The 25,977-nt window shown below is 37.5% G+C and overlaps 1 protein-coding gene across 6 annotated transcripts in view; it reads left to right on the plus strand.

The window, feature by feature from the left end:
- nlgn1 (neuroligin 1) overlaps nt 1-25,977 on the plus strand; it is a 399,579-nt gene that overhangs the window by 82,877 nt on the left and 290,725 nt on the right. For 5 of the 6 annotated variants that reach the window (XM_067432055.1, XM_067432059.1, XM_067432058.1 and 2 more), the window contains exon 1: nt 5,680-6,042. The exons of the other annotated variant lie outside the window; for it this stretch is intronic. The gene's annotated coding sequence lies outside the window, so the exon portion shown is untranslated. Of the gene's footprint in view, nt 1-5,679; nt 6,043-25,977 lie in introns of those variants that run through there. 6 annotated transcript variants of the gene reach the window in all.

The raw sequence follows: 25,977 nt of genomic DNA on the forward strand, positions 1-25,977 counted from the left end.
GCAGAAATCGATATGAGTCACTTTGCCGGAACATGTCTGACTCTAACCATATTCTTTTGAACAAGAGAGATGCTCTCTGGTTCCATTCCGAGTTTCGATGAAAGGCACTGAGTGGAAAACCACTCCAGAAAAGCTCAAATTCGGCTCACTTAGGATTCGCACGCGCTTCCTTCACTACATACTATCGGCGTTCCCGAGCCCTGATACACAGCGGCCGCTTTTCCAAGTTTAAACACAGCTCGCTTCTGGTCTCCTATCTGACTTCTTCCGGCAAATAAACAACGCTGCCCCACCTTTCGGCTGCCTATGGATCACCCTATCTCTGCCAGCCTGACTCTTATTGGTTTCATACATTTTAATAAGATGCCAGCATCGCGTTTTCCCGTGTTAAATGTGGCAGATCCTCTTTCTGTCTTATCATATTCTTATTTAAATCTGACATGGTTGAATGCGCAGCGCTATACCGAGAGGCAACAGTCTTTAAGGTGATTTATCACGCAGCTAAAGCAAACTCAGCCAAAGGCAGGTGAGGACAACAGAACAAAAGACACACGACAACAAACGAGTCTGAATGGAGAGGTTTTTCTTTCCATCTGCGGTCCGACTCCACTCTCTGGAAGGATGCAATGTGACTCTATCGCTGCTCATTCAGCTGCCGTTTATTCAAAACGGCTCTCAGCCTTTTGCAGTTGATGCACCAGGTGGTTCTGGAAGGATATTTGGTTATATGACTGATACCACAGCAGGGCGACTGCATCCTCCACCCACCTTCATCCTCAAACAACCCTGGATACACACGGGACAGGCTTTATGCAGTGCTAGAAGCAAGCAGTAATCACAAATGGAAGCATTATCATTTTGATTAATGCAGCGGTGGATTACAACTTGCCCCTTTCACTAATCACCCGGTCTGTCTGTGTACCCACCGTGCCTTTGCCCCAGGCCTGCCATCCCCTGTACTCTCATGAGAGCAGCAGGTTCAGTCCATCTACAAGAACCGGCTGTTTTCTTCTACTTCTGATAACTTCTTCTCTACTTCTGATTTTTTTGTGTGTCACACACATGTTGTGCTTTCATGTTTTATGGGGACTCTCCATAGACATAATGATTTTTATACTGTATAGTCTATCCTCTCACCCTAAGCTACTTAAAAAAAAAAAAAAAAAACACCAACCTTATTTAGTCTGATCTGAAAGCTGGGACCAAAAAAATGTCCCCCCAAGGACAAGGATTTGGGGAATTTCCATCTTTGTGGGGACATTTTGACCTCATTATGTTGGGTTTGTCTGAACCACACACACACACACACACACACACACACACACACACACACACACACACACACACACACACACACACACACACACACACACACACACACACACATTTGCTTTTGTGAAATGTGGGGACATTCCATAGGCGTAATGGTTTTTATACTGTACAAACTGTATTTTCTATTTTCTATCCCCCTACACTGCCCTGCCCATAAACCTACCCATCACAGGAAACATTCTGCATTTTTACTTTCTAAAAAAACTTATCCTATGATTTATAAGCCTTTTTGAAAAGTGGTGACATGGCCAATGTCCTCATATTACACCCTCTCCTTGTACCTATGTCATCCCCATGTCATTATATGCATTTGGGTCCTGATATTTCACAAAAACAAACACACACACACACACACACACAGAGAGAGAGAGAGAGAGAGAGAGAGAGAGAGAGAGAGAGAGAGAGAGAGAGAGAGAGAGAGAGAGAGAGAGGGAGAGAGAGAGAGAGAGAGAGAGAGAGAGAGAGAGAGAGAGAGAGAGAGAGAGAGAGAGAGAGAGAGAGTAACATTTTATTTAAATGTATTTTTTATATTTAATAATATTACATACAGTATGTATAAGACTACCAATCAAAGGTTTTGGGTCAGACTATTATTTTATTTAGCAAGTACACACTAAATTGATCAAAAGTATGTGACAATACAGATATTTATAGAATTATAGAAACTTCATATATTTTATAGATTTGAACATTCCATGTTGACAATACCAATTTAACAATACCATTTCAATTTACAAAACCATTTCACAATGGTACTGTATTTTTGATCAAATGAATGCAATAACTGCAAATATCTTATTGACTCATACCTGAATTTTGACATAAATAATATAAAAATGCAAATAGATCGCAATTGAATAACCATTTTTACATGACCAGTTAGCACATTACCAGCACTAAAATGTCAGTGCTAGAACTAAAATAAACTCAATGGCCGAGTGAAAACTGAAGAAAGATAAATAAATAACACAACCAAGATGAATTGAAATATAAAACAGAAGCTACGAATGATGTGAAACCCCCGCTCACAGCAGACACACCACCTGTAAGTTGCAGCAATTAGCATTTGCTCAGCAGCAGGTACAGTTACAGAGTGCCTATTAGTGTGTTGTGTTGGTTATTAATAGCCTTGCCCCCTTTTATCCATCCTGCTGTAAGGAAATGTACTCACAGAGGAAGGAATGAGGAAGTCGAAGGGAGAAAGTGAGTCTCTGCAGTGACCGCTGGGTGCCGGGAGCAGGGCCGCTTCTCAAAGCCTGCCGGAGGCGGATCAGTTATTACACCAGCGTCTGCCTGGCATGCCACACTACACTCAGGGCGATGCCGGCACACACTGTAGCCTTTCATCTGAAGCCTCTCTGCGTCTCCCCAAACATCTGGCCGCACGTTTGTCCTACATCGCGCCTGGAAAATGAACAATTTGCTTGCCGGTGGCTGCCTTTGAGTGACAGCAAAACAACATATGGGGGAGTGTCATGAATGGCAGGGAGATCTCAAAAGCCTATTTAATGTACAGATCCCAGCAGAGATGTCCCTTTGAAAGACAGGTCGGACTCTCATAGCAAAGCTGCCGTCTAGCGTAATTGTAGTGGTCGATACAGTAGAGTAGTGTGATGTCGTTACGGCCACCATGATGCTCCGGGAGATTTGTGGATTGGGGCTTTGAATTCTCCAAGTGAGTAGAGCGAGCACTGTAATTGACATTGTTTGGAGCTCTTAGCAGATATTAGAAGTTGAGGTGGTTTTCTGAATGCTAAGCTCTCATCATGCTTCCGTTGAAATGTAGCTTTTAGTTGCAGTGGGTGGAATGAATCACGGCAGAGGTCAGATCAGTGATCCGCTTTAAATGGCTGCAGTGAATTAATGTGAAAAGTGCATTAAAAACATTCAAACGCTCGCCCGGCACAGAATAGAGCATGTCAATTAACACGTGCCGTATTTATGAAAGGAAATGAGACGGAATGCCATGGAGCAAAATCAGCAAGGACGATCCTCTCGTTTGTGAAGGTTAAGGTGGATTTTTTCCCCACAGTTTATTCATAAGCATGTCATGTGATAAGATGTGACAGGCTATACTTTTTTTTAAATGGTTATGTTGCAATTTATTTGATATTTCATAGAAATAATTTCTTTCAAAAGTGTCTTGAAGCCAATATGGAAGTAACTTAAACTGCAATTCCTTGACTGGCCACTAGGGACAGGCTCCAGAAGGGAGCAGAATCTCATTGAGCCCCATGTTAAAATGCCCAACTTTACAGCAGAAAAAAACATGTTTACAGTCTGGTACAAATTGTGGTTTTGGCCTATACGGCTTAGTTAATATGCTAATTTCGTACTCAAGGAACTAATTTCTTATTATTATTATCATATTTAAAAACTGTTATGCTGCTTAATATTTTTGTGGAAATTGTGCTACTTTTTTTCCCAGGATTTTGGATGAATAGAAATGGCAAAACAACCGCATGCATTTCAATTTAAATCACTCAATGTAAGTCTGTCACTTTAGATAAATTTAATGCACCCTTGCTGAATAAAGGTGTTAATTTATTTATTTTTAGGCTTTCTATTCAAGCACTAAACAGACTATGCTGACAGCCAATGGAGTGCATTTGAGTCCAAGGGAGGCTTGCTTCAACCGGAGGACCAATTTGTTCATGACAGCGGCATCAATTTTATATTTAACTCTCTCAAAGGCATATTGAGGACATTAGTACACTAAATTGCCTCTCATCAAGTGATACAGAACATGCTGTGGCATGTGTGGAACCAGCCCAGCTGAGACGCTGCAATCACATGATTTGCATTACAGTTGGGCTTACTACTGGCAATAGCCAAAACACACTAATATTTCTAATATAGCAGCTACTGTTGCATCTAGTAGTTGGATTGCATCACAAACTGTTTAAAGTGTGTTTTCAATGAGGTCTAGAGTGAGTGAATGTTGGTGCTGCTGCACATGCTATGAAAGAGAATATTAAATGTGAAACTCTGAACTTTTTTTCAGTGGATATGAGTGTGGAAAGTATGGGCAATAATGTTGAAAATTATGTCAGGCGGAGGCAACAAATAGAATAAATCTGGATTCAGAAAATTTAATTCACGATAAGGTAATGCGTTTTTTATTGTACAATTATTCAAATTGTTATATTTGACTTATTTACCAGATTGTGTGCCTTATGAGAGATTAGTATAGATGAAATGGAGAGAGTATGCTCTCAAGGGGACTTTAAATGGAGTGCTTGCTTAGGGTTTCATTACACTGCAGGGGAGGGTCAGTTGTTTCTACTGATATAGACATAGATCTGTTTGCCGGAACACTGACATATTCCCAAGAGACCTATTAGTAAAACCCCATTTCTGTGAGGAAACTGTGGCGTGCTGTAATGATAAGATGCTCAACCAATTAGAAAAGACCTGCCGGGGTGAAATCACAGTCATGTGACCATTGTGTAAAATGTAAAATACACAATAAATGTGACCACAAGTTATAAGTCGCACGGGTGTATTTGTGGCAATAGACAACAATACATTGGTTAAAAATTATCAATACATTGGTAGAAAAATATATTTTTCTTTTAATGAAGATATTTTAACATTTGCTACTATATATGTATATATATATATATATATATATATATATATATATATATATATATATATATATATATATATATATATATATATATATATATATATATATATTAGTCATGCGCATTGCCAAGAACTTCATTTGGACAACTTTAAAGGCAATTTTCTCAATATTTAGATTCTTTTTTGCACCCTCAGATTCCAAATTTTTAAATACTTGTATTCCGGCCAAATATTGTCCTAACAAAACCATTTATTCAGCTTTCAGATGATGTATAAATCTCAATTTGAGAAAAAAGAAAATAAAAAATATATTCCCATGACTGTTTTTGTGGTCCAGGGTCACAAATAAAAACACTTACCCCCTTTTTTTACGCTAATTTAAACAGTTTCAATTCACTTATGAATATGGAAATATTATATCAACGTTTGAGACTCATAAAACAGTGCATAAAACAGACATTTCAACAAAATATTACAGCACCCTGGTCTCTGCTAGTTATCAGACAGTGTGATCGATCGCCATATTCCACCTGAGCATCTCAGTGTCAGCATTCTTTATCAGATTAGATAAAAATCCCAACCTATGAGACTGAAATGCCATTACGTGTTTTAAACAGATGCACTTGGGAAAGATTTTGTTTTAATGTCCCTTTAAAAATATCTCCAGTAAGAGCGTTGCAGTCCCTTTAGCTGCCGCGAGAGGCGTGTTTGCTTCACTTTTGAGGCGCTCACATTCAGTTCCTCTCCGTACTGAGGGCAAGTGGAGATATCGGCATTTTATCAACCCGCGAACCCACAATCGTGAGGAACGAGGGTAAAAAACCCCTCTCTAGTCTTTTACCTTCATTGCGACACCTAAAGACTGCACCGGGATGTGTTTTTTTCTGATGAGACGACGGATTGTGGATTAACATCAGTCTTAAAACTGCATTAGGGAAATCATATGCTGTTTTACTCTGCGAAATAGTTGGACCGAATCATGTCGCTGTCACAAATGTTTCTTCCTTGAGCTTTCCCTTCGTTTGGATTGTATTTTTTCCCTCTTCCTGCCTTCATTAGTGGGAGACGCACTCTGGAAATGTAGGAAATGGCCAAGAGTATTGGAAATAGAGCTTCACGGTAATTATGTGGATCATTTTATCTATCTCGTGAGCTTGTGTTTGTTTGTAAACGAGACTGTCATGTTTTGTTCATTATATAATTGAAAATATTAATATTTTAACATGGAAGAGAAAGGGAAACTTGTGTATCTGGCTGGATTTTATAGCCTAGAATAGGGTTTAAAACTGAAATTATACAGAAAATGAGCTTTCAGTATCAATAGTTAGGCTACATTATAATGCTCATAAATCGTGTTCATCAAAAATAAATAAACTGGCCTTGTGACGTGCTGTAACTTAAATAACAATTTTAATACAATCTGCAGCCCTTAAAGATCAATTGGCAAGAGTCAGGTGTATTTAAAGTGCACATACCAATGTGCTCACCCGTCAACTTGTATGAGCATTATTCTGTTTTGATTAAGGTGATTCTCATTTTACCCCCCTTAATTATAATTAATAAGACAAATTAGTCGAGCTCATATTAATTGACTGATAATGAGGTCTTGAAGGAACCTCTGACTCAGACAGCTTTGACGTCGCGATTGTATACCCTACTATGGAAACGCAAGTGTGCGCGTGCATCGCCTATTTTGGGATTATTATATTTTTATTCGATGCGTATCATAGGCTACTGAGCGACGGAATGGTATTTTTTGGGATATAATTGTGCAGTAATACTGGATGGTAAGAAGAGTGATTTGGTGGGCAACTTGTGTTGATCTCATGGCGTAATGATAGAAATGCCGGCGTGATGATCAAGCAAACTTGCCATTCATGGTCGACACGACCGCGTTTGAATAAACGGCAGAAAAACCGCCGTAGCCTATTCGACGCTTATGTGTTTGATGATGTTGGGCTTTTAAGCCGAGACCCAGTTGGAGTTCGAGCGCTTTTCGAAACATTTCTGTAGCTATTTTAATAGTTAACAAAACAAAAAAGAGAGAGAGAAAATCTCACTATCAAGCATACTCACATGTAGCTTACAAAATCTTGCAAGACTTCCATTCTTCCGTGAATCGGGAAATAAAATGTTAGTCAGAATGAGTCGCCATTCACTTTCATTGCGTCTTTATTGCACAATGAAAGTGAACGGTGACTGAATATGTCATTCAGATGAACGTTTTTCTGTTCTATGGAAGAAAGTGTGAGTATGCTAAAGGATTTTCGTTTAGACGTTAGATACCGAAATGACACCCCAGCGTCAAAACTGGACAATTTATCTATTTTTTTCCGACCAACACTTCACGTAAAACTTGTCTGTTGTCGGGGCATTTTGGTCAGTTTGTCTAAAAAAATATTTCTAGGTGAAGGCGTCGTTAAACGTAGGCTATTCAAATGTGGCGAAACATCGCCTCAGGGAAATAAATATCTTTACATAAGGGTCGTCCATATTGCCATAAATAGTTATTTTGTCAAAAAAGAAAAGGGGGGAAAATAGAACGTGCTGTGAGAAGCTTTTTTTGTTTCTCCTGCCCGGCTGAAGACCAGGTACCAAATGTGTACAGGGGAGGGAGCCAGTCCATAAATAATGGAGGCTTTGACTCTTCCTGCTAATGTTGCTTCGTGGCTTCTGATAAATGAAGACAGCCGCCCCCAAGGCCCATTTGTGTCTTCACACGAACACGTTTTATGTACTCCTGCATCCTCAAAAAAAGTTCTTTCTCATCCCCTTTTGCTTCAAATTCTGTGTAAAGAAAGACGCAAGGCCACAAACAAGGCAAAGTTAACTGGTCCATGCTGCTTTGATTGTGTAGGCTAAATGAAATGCAACCAGTGCAGCCTACAACTTTACTAATATAACAAAGCTTATATTTTATTAGCCTATTTCATATTTCTATTAATTTCACGTTTCTATAAGCATAACACATTATTTTGTACACATTTCTGAAAATGTAGTTTCTGTATAAATCCCTGGCACATTTGTATGGTGTATGTAGATGAGCTGCCTTTACAGCATTAAAGATGGCAAATGTCTTTTAAGTTCTTTAAGCTTAGTTGCTGTCAAGATGCTTAATGGTGTCACACTAAAGTTTACTCTGTGATTGGTTGGAAAGTCTTTTCATTTACTGGGTTGACATTAAACCTTTGTCGGTTACACAGTGATTAATTACCAGGGCTTTGTTCTGCCTTCATCGATGCTCCTCATTATGTGATATCGCTTCATAATCAGCAGGCAGCACGTACGTCACTGTTTGAAAGGATGAGAGTGTGTGTGTGTGGATGCTGAGTTGTAGTCTCCATAATATTCCTACATTTTACCATGGCTGAATGAGAGTTGGTATGGTCTGAAAGGAATATTGAATTGTGATCTTAATGTAAACTGTCAGATTTAATTTCTAAGTGTACATTATGTACAGATGTATATTGAAGGTCTGCTGTTATAACGCTGGGATTTCCCACAGAGATTTTTTATCCTCTGGGACTGAATTGTATCTTTTCAGAGAATATCATAATTGCTGTTGTATGCCTAGTTGTTTGGACAGAAGCCACCGCCACATTGAGAACTCTCGTTTTAAAGAGACATGCAACAAGGTTGTATATGGCAGATAATGAGACAGTATTGTCTGGTCACGCTGTTGTGTTTTTGTTCCGTTTTTGTTCTTTACTTGTATAGGTGCACCAAGTTTTTTATACCCAAAGGTCGAGCATTACGTATGACAAATATGTTTAAAGAATGTAACCTGTCAGTCATATCAGTGTTTTTAGAAAAATATTCCACATAAGGGTGGTCCACCTTCATGATGATATATAGCATGTATGTAACATCTCTAAGTCTTAAATTATGTAAAGCAATGTATCATTTATTGAGGGGCATCTTATAAAATTCAACATTTGTAAATAATCTATGTAACTCCTCTATTATTGGACACAAATAGAAGACAAATAAGCCTGTAAAAGTATTGTTGTACTATATCAAATTTCTTTTGTTTCAATTTGTTTAAAACATAAATAATGCAGTTATTAAACTACATACCTAATCCTTTAATTAGGTAGTTAAAAAGTTTGGAGTTCATATTCAACTCTTCAGACTATCTTATTCAACAAAGATGTTACTCAGATGCTTCCAAATCCTGCTGAACTCTCAACCACATTGGCGCGGATAGAATATTAATTCGCAAATCGTGGGCTATTAAATGTGATTAAGGCAATGTGATTTGTCTCCTTGCATACATCCTGAGTGGAGCATGGCACCCGCTGTCTCTTTGCTCTGCTTTATTGTGCAGACGAATGCTTTTGTTTGACTGTCTTCGTGCTTGTTTTGTTTTTTCTACTGCGAGAAAGCGATTATTTTGCTGTAATCATTTAGACATAGCTGACATCACTGTTTGCAGCAAGCTGGAGGGAAACGACAATGGTTGCCCTTTGAAGAATACGCAGTGCTGTGTGTTTCACATATCTGTGCTGTCAGGTTCGGGATTTGCCGTGCATTTGATGAGGAAGGCATTAGGCCCGCTAAAGCCTGTTCACCTTTCATTATTCCCTCGTGCCTTGATCCTTCGGCACAATACCGTTTATCTTTCCAACTTTGTATAGATGTAAACTCGCGATGGGCCGCTAATCTGATCTTTTGCCGTGTGTATGTTAAATCTATTTGTTAAAAATGTCTGTACGATTGTTTCAGATGACATATCTTCTATCAGACAGTTGTGACATTAAAGTCGAAGAGCGAAAATAATGAAAAAAAATTAAGTTCACACAAAAAATTGTAATCCAGTTACTCATCCGCATGTCAAACCAAACCCATAAGACTTCTGTTCATCTTGCAAAGAAAGACAAATAAAGATATTTATTAGAAGATATTTGTCTCTCCATTGAAAGTCAATTTCACAAAAACTTTGACAATTCAAAACGTTTATAAAGACATTGTGGGATTAATCCATATTAGGGCCCTATTTAAATGGTCTGAAGCCCATGGCGCAGACGCACTTGAATCCACATTGTTAGTTTATAGACGGAAAAAAACAGTCGACACACCAGGTGCATGGTACAAAAGGGTTGTATCTAGTCTCTTAACTCTTTCCCTGCCAAACCCAGAATTTCCCATTATTTATGAGAACGTGTCCAGGCCAAAACCTGAATTTTCCGGGTTTCCGTGTTTTCACTGTTAAACGCTAGGGGGCGTCATTACGCATCTCCTGATCAAAACACGCGAGTAAGACGCAGTAAAACAAGCGATCGTGTGTAATCATATGCGTTTGAAAAATAATGTGATCAATATCATTAAACATCATATGGATCCAACCTGCCTAATGTTAGTGAATGAAATGTGTACAGAGGACGAGCTACAGGACTGTGCAAGCAAAGTGTTTTTTTGTTTAAAAGAAGAGGGTCAGCGCTTTCTTTTGATATATTGCATGCTCAGATATTCATACAACAAAATATTCTATGGGCTATTAAAGTTTGGTGAAAATGGTCAAAAACCCATTTTTTTGTTGGTCAATGGCGCAGTCCTTTTCAGTTGCCTCAAAATAGCAACAATGAGCCTGAACACACCTCGATTTCAGACCAGCGCTCCCATTGGTGAACAGATGGGCACAACTGCATTTGCTATTTAAACAATGTGGTGCTGGATGTGAAAATGATAACTGGGCCAGGATGAAATCAGCAAAAAACCCTTGCGTCGCGCCTGGCGTAACATTGCGCCGGGTGTATAATAGGGCTAGTGTTGTCACGATACTGGAACTTACAACTTCAATGTGATACCATTTTCGATACCACAGGGAAAACTTACACCATACAGATAATTTATCTACTTTTTGTTGATAATTTGGGGTCATTTTGTTGTAATAGCTTACACACAGCAGAGAGGCTTCATTTGAGTCTTTGACCTATATTTGCACAAAAAAAAAGATGCCAAGTAAACAGTGATAAAATAAGATTAAAGGAAGTGTATGATTGTTGTTGTCAAAAATGTAATACAGATTAGCGAGTGATTTTTCTCTCTGTCTTATTAGGGTGTTGTCACTTTAAGAGCTTATGCACAGATCCAATAAACTGTTTCTCTACTATTTAAGTCCTAAAACTGACCTGAATACTCAGCAAGACAGGCATTTTGACATAGTTTTGTTGTATCTGAATGCAATCTGTTTGAAAGACGGCTTTATGAGAGTGCAACTTGTACCCTTTTGGTGTGAGCGCGACACCTGCGTGAATGAGAGAATTTTTACGCAATACAAGCACAATTCAACCAAAGCGAATGAGACGAGTCAATTCGCCATCGTAGAGAAGAGAATGCGAGAACCCACAGATGGTATCGCTGTATTGATACTGCAAAAAAGGAGAATTTGAATTAGGGATGCGCCGATACCATTTTTTCAGAACCGATCCGATATTAAAAATTCAGAGTATCGGTCGATACCGATACTAAACCAATCTGATACCAATGCAGTTTTAAAAAAAAAGAGTGTAGAATTTCTAAATCTTAGTGTTTTGAATTGAAAATCAGTCTTTTGTGAGTTAAACACAATCAACTAAATACAGACTTCATTATAAAATGTGTTTATATATATATATATATATATATATATATATATATATATATATATATATATATATATATATATATATATATATAAATCACAATCTATGACAAATAGCCTACTACTATAGATGGTGAATACATTAGATTAGTTAATAATTCAGCTGCAAAAGTTACAAAATCATGAGGGCACAATAATTGTAAAAAATCTAAAAATGTAGTGGGGAAAAAATAAAGGAAAACATAAAAGTGAATAAGTGTAGATTAAATCTGGTAAAATGTTACACAATATATATTTATGAAAAACAAGTAAATATATTTATAGAAAAGGGCCTACATATATACTAAGAAATTACATTTATTTTAAATGTATAGTCCATCTTTTTAATGAGGCAGCAAAATATTTTAGATAAGCTATTAATAAGGTTTTCATAGCTCAAAAGTATTATAATATAGAGCGGCACAAAGCGCGTATGCACATCCCGTGTGCAGGATGATGCGCTTGAAGCAACACGGAGTCACATGCTCACAGCGCGCCACGCTCCGTCCGCATTGAGAAGTTCAAAACAATATATAGACGCGCAATGTATTTATGCAGTATTCTTATAAGACGTTTATTTTAACAGTTTAACATTTCAGTTACTGTGTGTAAAGATTGTGTACAATACAATCTCTAGTCCATTGTTGTGATCTAACAGACACCCGGTGGAAAGTAACACGATTTACAGCAATAAACGCCAGCAAGTCATTTTTTTGAGAAACTAGAGCATTATCTACAGATCAAGCATAATAACAGAAACAATAGATAATCATGGAGAGAGTTTAATCTTTTTGACTGTCGTAACAGAACGCGACACAATTTGAAATCTGAATGGAGAGTGACTGAGCCGCAGTGGAGGGAAGCATGCATTGACGTGAACTTGAGTTTAATGACTTAAGTATTAATCCGTACTCACATTAAACTATGGAATGGCTTCAGGACACTTATAATATAGCGCACGAATCATTGATGATGCTTTATAATGTTTTTGTGCGTTTTGTGGGGCACTGGGGCTGAACAATAACACAGAATATTATGCGCACAGTATCGAATTTGGATCGTCCCTGTCTGTCCGATACCCAATCCGGCAAATAATGGCGGAATCGGAGCCGATACTGATCCTGAGTATCAGATCGGTGCATCCCTAATTGGAACTGTTTCAGATATTTCAGAATCGATACCAAAATATTGATATTTTTGAAAACCCTTATCCATATCATTTGAGTGGTTTAATCCAAGTCTTCGGAAGAGACACGGTCGCTTTATGCATTGAACAAATTTAAACTTGGCTTTTATTTAAATATAAAGCTCAGATTCGCTTGTGTGACACACGAGAATGAGTCTTGATGGTTCTTGCACGTCAAATGAGAACTAATGAGAGGTTTGTTCTAATGAGAGATAATTTTTCATTAAAAATATCAGTAGCACTTTATTTTACCATCCTGTTCCCCATGTACATACTGTACTTATAGTAATTGCAGTAACTGGGTGATAACTAGACTGTACTAACCCTGAACCCATGTTGTCACCTTATGTTCTTAGGTAAGTCACTTTAAATACACGTAAGACATTTCAAATTAAATGTCTTTATTTGTGTTTTGAAGAACAATGTCTTATTGGCTTGGAACAAAATGAGGACGAGTAATTGATGACCTAATTTAAATTGACCCTTCGCTAAGCCCCGCCCCCCGTAGTTACTGTTGCTACGCCTGTCAAGCTTTCACGCCTGGCACGTCTATTACAGTATGTATGCGCCGGTGTCAGACATTTCCGAGGAGATAATTAGTTATTTCTGGCGAACAGGGGAAATATCTGAGAGAGTAAGTAAAAAGGACTGCAGTATGTATTTGCGGGATATATCCGCGACATATTATGCAACCGATTACAGAATAATTTCAATAAAATTGAAGCTAAAGCCTATGGTCTCAGCGCAATCAGCAGCTGCCTCATATGTATGTTCATGCACAACAGGGTAAGTAAAATGAGAAAATAATCGAATAATTATAAATCAAACAACTTATCAATAAATCTTGTGGAATAAACACAAGACATTAGCATGAAAACTTTGCAATGATTCTCCGGCTTAACGTTATATTTAGCGCGCCGGGCTACTGCTCACATGTCGTGTGTCTATAATCTACTCCTTGGACCTGGCACTAGCCTGAGATTCTGACCTGTGCCATTCATCAAAAACCACACATTTTCTGAAACCTTATAACAGAAAGCCAGTCTCTCAAACATTATGGGTTTTATTAATATTATAAACACAGCCACTGCAACAATCCTTATGATGAAGGTCTTAATTTGCACACATTTTGTCTAAACAAAACTACAATACAAAACTAATAAATAAAGCTAAGACAGTTCTTTTTATAGTCTATATACTGCATCATATGTAATAACTTGCATCAGTCAAAAACCTCATGTATTTTCAGTTTGTTGAAGCAAACGTAGGTGATTTTGTTAATCCTGACGACATTTAACGTTGTGAATGGCGTCTCACACACACACGTTGATTCAAGGCTGGTATTTCTTACCTTCAGTTTTACGTTTTGGGGAAGGAGAAAAAAATACACCATCTGTCCAAACTTTTAGGATAGGCATCAGATTTGCACAATCCATACGCACAGATTTGCATCGGCATGTTTCCCTCGCTCGAAAGCTTGACAGACCTTCCGTGCCTAGTTACGGTTGCTAAGCCACGATTGGCCTGTGGTGGTATTCGGGCGTGGCTTAGCGAAGGGTCAATTGCTGGGGGAATGAACATTAATGGCCACAATTATGTTGTTTGTCAAGAAACAGATTTGTTTTAGTTCTGTTTAAAAGTGCACTACATGGAACAGACTCCCAAAAGCCTAAATTCGGAGAAGAACATTCTCCACGAGCAATGTCCTGTTCCTGACATTGTTCCACTTATGGGCTTTTTTTTCTTTTTTTCTTATGGCAGATAGTTATTATGAGGCATAATAGGTTGCCATGTCTCTCTCTGATCCCCTTTTCAGAGCGCACTTGGTTTGATCCATTGGAAATGCAGCTTTCATCATGGCTGAAGTGTTCCTCTGTTCTCCCGTGGTTAGCTCTGCGTCGTCCAAAAGCTTTGACCTTTCTCCGTCTGTTTGTGCGCAAACTGGCCGCCATTTTTATGGTCCCTTAGGATTACGACTTTCTTTTTCTTCTGTGGGAAAGACATTCTCTTGAAGGCAGTGGAAGTCAAGCACAGAGTGTTCTGAGTGCAAAAAGTGCCAGACAAAGTTAAACTGTCTAAATGGACTGGTGCGTTTGTTCCAGAGAAGAACACAGTTCTGGGAAGCAATTGGCTCCCACCCCCTGTCGTTATAGCAGTCAAAATTCTACTTCCCACCTCTCCATCGGCAGGGGAGTGTGAGGACGGTGTGGATCGATGGGCGCCTTGTAGTTCTAAAGGTGTGATAGGTAGGCAGTCGTGTGTCCTCTCCCTCCCCTCCAGCCCTCCCTCCATCTCCGCCAGCTGAAGCCGCTGTTTACACTTGGACACCTGTCTACTCTTCACACTCGCTTCAGACAAAATATTCAACGTAGGCTGTGAAACGCTTGCCAAATCCAAGAACAAACCTTTTATGGAGACTACATTTGCACACTGTATTGTTGCTCACTATGATTTGTCTTTTTTATTCTAGTCTTTGTTTAAATTTAGAATTGGGTTCAGGTCAGGTCAAGGTTGGATCTGCATTTTTTTTCCCCCACATGCTTTGAATGTCGAAAGCTTCTTGATGTTTATCGTCGCCACATGCTCGTTGGCCAGAGGCTAATGTGACATTTCTGTGGGATGAAGACCTAAATGTCCTACATGCAATAATAAGGCCGAGTCCGTAAAGCACATTATGGGTTTTGCAGATTGCTTTTCAAAGCCTGCATTCGACACTCCTCATATTAAGAACGATAAAGATACAGTTGGTTTTCACGTCCATGTTTACAGGTTTTGTAATTTTGCTACCTTCCTTATAAATCTCCTATTATTACATTGATAACAACGAGTGTAATTGAATCTTCTACACGCAGCTAATTTGACTAGGTTGTGTATGGTGTAGGGAGGGTTTTTTTTTAGGACCTGTTAATGTAGCTTCGAGAACGCCATAGAAAGCAGGTCATCGTCTGTTTTATAGGAAGTATAATGCAATCAGCATATTTCATCTGCTAATCCGACACGTGCAGCATTGAGATTCACGATCCTGATGCATGTGGGAGGAGTTGTTTGCTTAGAGACAGCAAGAGCTTTTTTTGGTTTTCACACATCAGGGTGGTAAACTGGAGAACATGTAGCAGATATCACAAAACTGGCAGTATGGTGAATGTTATTAATATCTGCAAACATGACTTTACATTAAAAAAACAGCAACTTTACTTTAAACTAAAAAAAAAAAAAAAAAAAAAAAAGATTTGAAGATTTTTCATTTTTAGAGGCAGACAGTTTTGAAGTACTTTTACTTTACATTTAATTTATTTTACTACATGTACTTTATCAATGTTCTTCTTTGGAAAACTTTTACTTCACAACATTCCAAAACATAAAATTGTACTTTTTACTGCAATACATTTCATATTGAATTTCATTTAATACTTAATTACATAAACAAATGTAGTACTGTATATTTTTACTCAAGTAATTTAGTTTTACATGAGTAAGTTTTACAAGTAAAAAAGGACTACATTTAGTAGTAGTAAACGTAAAAAAACAACAACAACTTTTATTTATGAAATGTAGTGCAGCAAAAAGTATGACATTATATATTATGCTTTGGAATGTAGTGAAGTAAAAGTTTTCCAATGAAAAACACTGATAAATATATACTTAAAAATGTACTTGAGTATAAAGTAAAAATACTCCACTACTGTCCACCTCTGTACATTTTATAAAAAAAATTGTACCTTGTGATATCATTATCGACCAAAGATAATTAAAAAAAAGTGAATAAAAAAAAGTGATTAAAAACATAATTTGCTTATATCACCACACAATTATGTATAATATTATAGGGGTGGGAATCAATGGGTACCTCACGATATGATGCCGATAATATCATCATACAGCAATTCTGTGATAATTACTGTATTGCTAGACAATCCTATAATGATACAAACCAAGCTGTATTATCTCTAGCTATGGAAACAAAATGCATGTGTGAAAAGGTTAAGTGCAGCTCTTCTAGACTTTGGACTTAAACGTGGCTGGGGCATCTATTATTTTACTCACAGCTGTCCATCTTCCTGTTAAAAATCTGTTTTCCTAGACAAGTCAACTTGTGTTATTGTTTCCCTCATTCATATGTTGAGTGTCACCTCGAGGAGCCATGAAGTAGCGACGCTGGGAGCAGGGTAATCTATTTAGAGCGCCTTGTTTTATTCTTTAAAAAGGTGCCAGCATATCGATTCTTGTATTGCATGGAAAACGACAACGATATATATAGCTTTATCGATATTTTGCCCCATCCCATATATATTAACATTTGAGGTCAATAAGATATTTCAAATAGAAATTGATATTTCTATTTCACATAGATTCTGTTCTTTTGAACTTTCTATTCATAAAATAATCTGTTTTCATCGTTGATAATAGTAAGACTTCTAAATAGTAATATTTCTTGAGCATTAATCAACATATAGTCTGAAGGGGACACTGAAGACTGGCACCCTGGATGCCAGCCGAACTTAGCCCCGCCCACAATTTTTTTAGGTCGGGCGGTTCGGTTTGGCCTTGCTCCATAGAGGTGGAATTATCTCCGAACAGAAACTGTTCGGACCAATGAAATCATCCTTTGATTTTGGGGGGCTTTAGACGATGACGGACAGATGATAAACTGTAACGTCCTGTGACTTTTTTTACTGACCCCAAACTTTTGGGGTAGTGTAAATATGATTGTCGAATATTTCGCTTTTATCCAAGAAAGAATAGAGAAATCTTTGCATATTTTTGTTGTTGCCAGTTGATGCATTTGGACACATTTTCAACGATTGCTTTAAGATCAAGCCATATTATTTTCTACTGTGTTTTTTGGATTTTTTTGGAACCCCTTTACAAAAGTTCCACAGCATTTCTACCTTGAATACACCTGGTGGTGATCAGCGGTACCGGATATGCCTAGAATGTCCTTATCTCAAACAAACCTCTTGTTTAGAGCTGCCTGAACAGCATCAAAGTCTACTTTCTGTTTATATATATGGGATGTGTACACGATTCTTGGAATGTTGTTCCAGGATCCACAAAGATGTTGATCCAGGAGCATGTTATACCTGGTGAAATCACGTTCACCCTCTAGCTGTACCTTTTGTTATGAATAATACAAAGGGCCCAGTGGCGATCATACACCTCAGCATTTCTGCCGGCATTCGCTCTTGCAGGTGCTGGGAATGAGTTATGCCTAATTGTTTTTGTGGGAGCTTTTGCATATATGTGCAATGTGCATTTGTGTGAGTCACAGAATAGTTTAAAAATATTCTCATGACTAAGTCGTCGTTGAAAGCGGTCCACGTGAGTAAGATCAGCTCTGCTGCAGCAGTCTGCGTCTCACTTTCTTTTTCGTCTTTCAGTTCGATTGACGGCTGCTTGCACGTTGTCATCTGAGGACAAGAAGTACTTCCACTCTCATTTCTGCTCGTTTCACATCGGCATCTGCTTTCTGTCATCACGTCTTCACGTGCTGCTCTCTGCAGTCCCAGAAGATGGATTTGTTCTCATTGTGCACTACTCTAATGTGCCTTTCGTTATGTACAGTCTCATCAGAATCTTAAAGCAATAGTTCACTTAAAAATTATAATTCATTAATTTTCTCACCCCTTGTCATTCTAAACCTGTTTGTTGTTTTTGTAGAACATACGCATTCACAGTTTTTAAGAATCTCTGCATTGATTCTTCATTCTACTTTATAGGGACACTCGCAAGATAGCACTTAGGAAACTGAGGATTGGTATTTTAAAATTATAATTTATAAAATAAGGGTGTTATAATTTATAATTTATAAAATAAGGGTTTTAAATTAACTATTTAAAGGGTTAGTTAACCCAAAAATGAAAATTATTTAATTAATTACTCACCCTCATGTTGTTGGACACCCGTAAGACCTTCGTTCATCTTCAGAACCCAAATGAAGATATTTTTGTTGAAAGCTGATGGCTGAGAAAGGCTTCAGATAGGCCTCCATTGGCATTCAGTACATTCCCACTCACAAGACCCATAAAGTCACTAAAAACATCGATACAAAGTCCATCTCACTACAGTGGCTGTACAATAATGTTACGTTATTGTTTACAACGTATACAATACGTTTCATTACATTTTCGTTACATTTTCTGATCAGTTTCAGCGCTCGAGATTAAGGATTGTCCGGATATTTAATGGATAATAATATATACTGTTATAATGAACGCTGTTGAGGCTCGCGCAGCCTCTCGAGGAGAAATGGAAACAAATCAGCCAGAGAAACTCAGTCACATACTGCAGTAAAAATTCAAATTTTTTTATATTTTCTAACATATAATACAGTTAAAAAACATCACAACATGACCAAGAGTGCTGTTTTCCTGAATACTATGACAACTAAAAATGTGACACTGATATGACAGTTCCATAAACAATTAATTAACATCAAGTCACTTACATTTTACAATATTGACTACTTTTGTACTGTTTCAGCAGCGAATATATTTCCAAGATCAGATCATATTTACACATCAGAACCATAATGCATCTCACAACAACAGTGTGTTACTGAATGATTCAGCGTTTTGAATGAAGCGGTTGAATCAAAGATTCAATGACCTGTTCATAAACGACTGCCTCATTCATGAAAGAATTAGCTGTTTGAATGAACCGACTCAATTACTCACTCATTAAGACCTGCCGCCACCTGTGGTTTTTCATGTTTAAACATTCTTTCCAATTTTTCTTAGTATTTAAATAGATTTATTTAAAACAATCTCATTACATTATTTAATGTAGTTGTAATTTTTCTGTGTAAATTAATTAATTTGATTGATGACAATCCTATTGTGTTATTCGAATTTAATTTATTGATCACATTTAAGAAAATGAAGGGAAAGCTGTAGCATAGCCTATATTTAATCAGATTAGGGGAAAAATGTCCTTTATAAAAGGTAAACATATCATAAATATGAAGATTTAAATACATCAAAGCTGATGAGAACGTTGCTTCAGAATAATTTAACTCTGCAGATCACCCTGATAGATAACCAGAATTGTCAGTCAGAATATAAACTGGGTGACAGATGGTAAGCACAATTACATTAACCCAAAACTAACTTAATGAAAATGTCACAGCCCATACTGTTTTCTTCTTTTTAATTATTAATTAGAATATAGACATTAAGAGAATAAACTGTTATGCAAGTACTTTTACTTTTAGTACTTAAAGTACATTTAAAATCAGGTACTTTTTATTTAACCCTTAAAGGAATACCTCGGGTCGTTAGCGACCCGAGACGTCATTCACTACCCTGCTCCTTATTATTTTTTTAAAGTTAGACATCAACCTTCTTAGTATTCCTCATTCAATCCATTTTAAACAATATAACAAGAAAAAAAAAATAGAATTATAATTGAATGGCTGTTTTTTCACTAGTTTTTTGTCAAAATTGTATAGGGTTGCTAACGACCCGAGGTGTGTAGGATTGTACGTATATATTTTTTTGCACAATGATAAATTAATCTATAATGAGGAAATAGGGCGCAATTCACCATTATTCCACAAGGTGGCAATGTCTGTTACCCAATGAGGAACTGACGTATCACTCATAGTTATCTCTGACAGAAAATGAAACAATAATAATTATAATCTGCAAAACTTAAAATGGCTTAGTGATTTACTGCAGAGAGCAAGTACTAAACACAATCAAATATTAGTGTCACTGTCTCTTGATGATGGATGTGGTCAAGAAGCTGTCAGTGATCAAAATATTGATTCTGAAGACGTTGAAAAAGAGTTTGGAGAATATGCTCGAGATCGCGGATATGAGGCAGATGCTGAATATACTGGTAAACGAACTCTGACGAGGACAGATGCTGATGGTATAAAACATCTGCTCAAACTGAATCCTTCCAAGCTCCAAAAGGTAACAAAATAGGTTTTATTTTATTCTTCTGTAAGTGTTACTCCAACATCAGGAGTTTTATATATTATCACGACAGGTAGAGGTCTATCCATGTTAAATATAGATCTCGCTAACGACCCGAATATGTAAGAATGTTTGGCGAAACAGTCATGCATTTAAGGGTTAAGTAGGGTTGTCATTGTAGTACTTCTACTTTTACTAAAGTGAATATGTCTCTTGTTACTTGTACTTTTACTTAAAGGGTTAGTTCACCCAGAAATTAAATTGATGTCATTAACGACTCCCCCAATGTCGTTCCACATCCGTAAAACCTCTGTTCATCTTCAGAAAACAGTTTAAGATATTTTGTATTTAAGTCCCAGAGCATTTGCAGTCTATGCACACTATACTGTCCATGTCCAGAAAGGGAATAAAAACATAATCAAAGTAGTCCATATGTGACATTCATTAGTTAATTAGAATTTCTTGAAGCATCGAAAATACATTTTGGTCAAAAAATAACAAAAACTACGACTTTATTCAGCATTGTCTTCTCTTCCGCGTTTCTCAAATAAAGATTCAAACGGCCATGAATCAGTGAATCGATCAATGATTGGGCTCACCAATGTCACGTCATTTCAACAGTTTGGATCTTGTGTCAAAACACCTCAGGTTGTTAGTGACCCTATACAATTTTGACAGAAAACTAGTGAAAAACAGTCATTCAATTATAAATTCAATTATTTTTCTTGTTATATTGTTTAAAATGGATTGATTAAGGAATAATAAGAAGGTCGATGTCTAACTTTAAAAAAGAAATGAGGAGGAGGGTATTGAATGACGTCTCGGGTCGCTAACAACCCCAGGTATGCATTTAAGCAATTTGTGAGTTTGCCAATGTACTGTTTTGTTGTTGTTTTTTTTTCATTAAGAAAAGCAATGAACCCTACAATTCAAGCGATTGCCATTCCCTGAATTGTTGCTAACATTACAGTTTCAGTAAAATGCGCACCGCCATTCATAATGGTGTGTGTCCATTGGCGCAGAGCAGACCAATCATTCCTATGAAAGCTCAACTTCCAAAGAAGTTCATTGAAAACACTCAATCCTTTATGAAGGCCATGCACATTTTACTTTTGCTTTAATGAACAATTTAAAAGCAAGGTGCAAAAGAGGGAAAACTCCAGCATCACCCTTTGCAAGCCTAGTTATGATTTACACACCCTGAATGTCCTTCCAAACTTTTGTGACTTTTTTTCTTCTTTAAAGCATTACCATAAACAATGGAAGTCAGTGGTAACCAAAACTGGGAAACTTTGTAGTTAATAGTGAATATGTGTTGTCCTTACCAAAGTGTTACCCTTTTTTCATTTCAGAAGTCTGAAAAAGTAAGAAAAATTGTTGTAAAGACACTTTAGAGAGTTTTTCACAGAACAAACAGCATTTGAAGTGACATGAGGGTGATTAAATTATTCTTTTGAGTTTCGCAGAATTTTTATTAGTTATATAAGATTCTTTTTTCACACACCATATTCAGTGTGTGAGTGTTGAAAAAAGGCCTGATGTCAACTGTCACTTTGTTGTACCACTCCTAAGTGATATGTGAGTGGCGTTACTGACTGGCCTGATGATATGATGGATTACTCCGTCATGCAAATGATGGGTAATTTTTAGTGAGTCTTTGGCAGCTCTAATAAAGTCAGGGTCTCCTCAATCAGACTTTAGATTCCCCAAACTCACCAGTGCCACCTTTCTGACCTGCAAGCTAAGCATATCCACATAATCATAAACTTTGGCCTATAAATTTCTCCCAAAGTCTTATTGCAGTTGAGATGAGATCATTAAGGTGAGTGTGAGCTTGTGCGGGCCTTAAGCAAACGCTGATGAAATGGCCGGAGATTTGACTGACTGCTGCAGTAACTCACTGTTCTGGCCTGTGTTCACAACTTCTGACTGCATTCGCTGAAATAATCAGCCATTTGTTTTCCACTTCAAACCACCTTTGTAATCGAGAACCATGATCCATTATTCTTAGATGCCTGTTGGAATTTAAATAAGAAAGTTGAGAATATTGTCTTCTGAACATGGGACATCCATCCATCCATCCATCCATCCAATCTTTAAATCACAGGATACATGTATCTGTGTAAAAAATTAACTTCATATAAAAACAACATCCATCCATCCATCCATCCATCCATCCATCCATCCATCCATCCATCCATCCATCCATCCATCCATCCATCCATCCAATCTTCTGTGTTAAACAATGAATATCTATCTATCTATCTATCTATCTATCTATCTATCTATCTATCTATCTATCTATCTATCTATCTATCTATCTATCTATCTATCTATCTATCTATCTATCTATCTGTCTGTCTGTCTGTCTGTCTGTCTGTCTGTCTGTCTGTCTGTCTGTCTGTCTGTCTGTCTGTCTGTCTGTCTGTCCGTCCATCCAATCTTCTGTGTTAAACAATTAAAATGTGTCTGTCTGTCTGTCTGTCCATCCATCCATCCGGCCGTCCTTTAACTTATCATAAAAACAAAATCCATCCATCCATCCATCCATCCATCCATCCATCCATCCATCCATCCATCCATCCATCCATCCATCCAAAATTTTTATAAATTCTTGTGATGGTAAAGCTGAATCTTTTATGTGTTATGTCGAGCGTCAGGGGCGTGGGACTGGGGGGATAAAGGGTACTCAGTAACCAGGGCCCGAGGCAGGGAAGTCCGTTTTCTATACATACACATACATGGTACGGGGGCCCAGCAAGAAGGTTTGTTCCCAGGGCCCAAAATTTGGTGCTACGCCACTGTCGAGCGTCACATGAACAAACAGGAAAACTGGTCACATTGTTTTCGCTTGTTGGAGAAAGGGTTAATGGCAGTATGAACTGGATGTGATATCTATTGACATTTAAGGTAATCCACTAACCTAGCTTGTTCTTTTTATTGTTGGCATTTTATTCGATTTAAATATCTAAATGTTAGCGAGAAAAATAAACACAACAATAAAAACTTAAATATCTCACATTTGTTTATCACAAAAAAAGTGTTCAGCAGACATTTTGCCTTGTGCATTCAGTGCACAATATTAATAGCAATATTTTTTAACTGAACTATGCATGTGCATTTTATACACTACACTTACATTATGTTCTTGTTCTGTATATTCAATAATAGCACGTTCTTAAATGAGCAAGTTTTTCTAGTGCTGGACCCAATTTAGTGGTGAACAAATGTACTTTAAAAATCAGTCAGAGCTTTAAACATGTATACTCAAATTTACAAATAAATATGAAGAGATATATTCATGAAGATAAATTAAACTCCCTGTAATTCACACTTTAATAGCACTCAACTATTTGTGCCCATTTTCTCTTGTGTTATTGTCAGTCTCTGCTTTTCTGCTACAGACTGAAGTACGGCGTGAGTGTGTAACGTACCGTGCTGCTTTCAGCTGGTAAAAGAAAAATAGCCTACTTCAATTTTCTGGTGCTTTTTTTTTTTATTGGTTTAGGGTGGCCAAGGCAGACATTTTCCCATGCCTAGATCCAGCCCCGACTGTAACTGAGATTCACAGACCCTGGGTTTAAGAGCTCGGTCTTTAACAGGACAACTCACAGCAGGAGCTACAAGATAAGCACTTCAAGCAGAAAAAAATGACAAAACAAACAAAAACAAAAAAAACTACTTCAAGGAAATACACAACCAAAGCATTGAGACAAAGAAATCTAACCCACAAGGGAAATATGTAAGAATGTTTTTGCTTTATAGAAGAGATTATCAAACTAAGTGGCATTTATTCCAAAGAACAAAAAAATATTTGTAGTAGGTTTTAAGTGATGAAAGAAGATCTAGATTGGTGATTTTTAAAGGGAGACGTTTTTGCCTGATTATATTTATTTTTGACCATGTGATAAATGTGTCCTCAATACATGCAGTAAGACAAATTTGCTTATGTAGCTTTTTATATCTATTTAAAACCCGAGGATGGGAGGTGATGTCACCGGTGTACCAGGACTTATAAACTGCTTTCAGATTGATTAGATGCATCTATAAGAGGTCAAGCAAAGGCATATCATAAGAAAAATGTACAGATTGTGTATATTCTATGGAGATTTACAGTTTCTGTGCTGTGAATTCTTTATTTGTATGCAAGGGAACACTGTATCCCAATGGAGATTGTTACATACTGTCTCAGAGGAGGCATACATGTATCTCTCAATTCAGTTCCCCAGGCCCTCCTCCTATCCTTTGAGGCAAACTCGATCACACACACACACACACACACACACACACACACACACACACACACACACACACACACACACACACACACACACACACACACACACACACACACACACACACAAACCCACACACACGTTTGTTTTTGTGACATATGTGGACATGCCAGAGGCGTAATGGTTTTTATACTGTACAAACCGTATTTTCTATCCCCCTACACTGCCCCTGCCCCTAAACCTACCCATCACAGGAAACATTCTGCATTTTTACTTTCTAAAAAAACTCATCCTATGATTTATAAGCATTTTGAAAAGTGGGGACATGGCCAATGTCCTCATATTTCACCCTCTCCTTGTAAAACCTATGTCATACCCATGTCATTATACACATTTATGTCCACATATGTCACAAAAACATGCCCACACACACACACACACACACACACGCTGAAGGACATCTAACAAGGACACATTTTAAAGGTATAGTTCACTTAAAAATTTAAATGGTCCCATGATTTACTTACCCTTAAGCCATCGTAGGTGTATAAAAAATATGAAAAAATGTCCTGGCTAATCCAAGCATTACAATGGTAGTGAATGACTGCCCAAGATTTGAAGCCCCCCCCAAAAAATATAACTCAGATTGTATTCGTCTGAAAGAAGAATGTCATATACACCTAGGATGACTTGAGGGTGAGTAAATCATGGGATCATTTTAATTTTGGGGTGAACTACCCCTTTAAATGTGGGTAGATTAGATGGAAAGCAAACAATCCGTTCTCGTAATAAACATGTTGGATGCAGGAGAAATGGGCAGGAATAAAGATCTGAGCGATTTTGCCCAGGGCCAAATCATTATGGCAAGGCGACTGGGTCAGATTATCTCTCAGGCAGCCGGGCTTGTGTGTTGCTCCATTCAGCAGTGGTGAGAATTTACCAACAGTGATCCAAGGAGGGACAAACCATAAACCAGCGAATTAGGCATCCAAGGATCATCAATGCACGAGGGCAACAAAATATATCCCGTCTGCTACAAACTAACTTAAGGTTTACTGTGGCATTAGTCATTAACATTTTAATGATACAATT

The sequence above is a fragment of the Pseudorasbora parva genome, chromosome 22, assembly GCF_024679245.1.
Source record: "Pseudorasbora parva isolate DD20220531a chromosome 22, ASM2467924v1, whole genome shotgun sequence".
Lineage (NCBI taxonomy): Eukaryota > Metazoa > Chordata > Actinopteri > Cypriniformes > Gobionidae > Pseudorasbora > Pseudorasbora parva.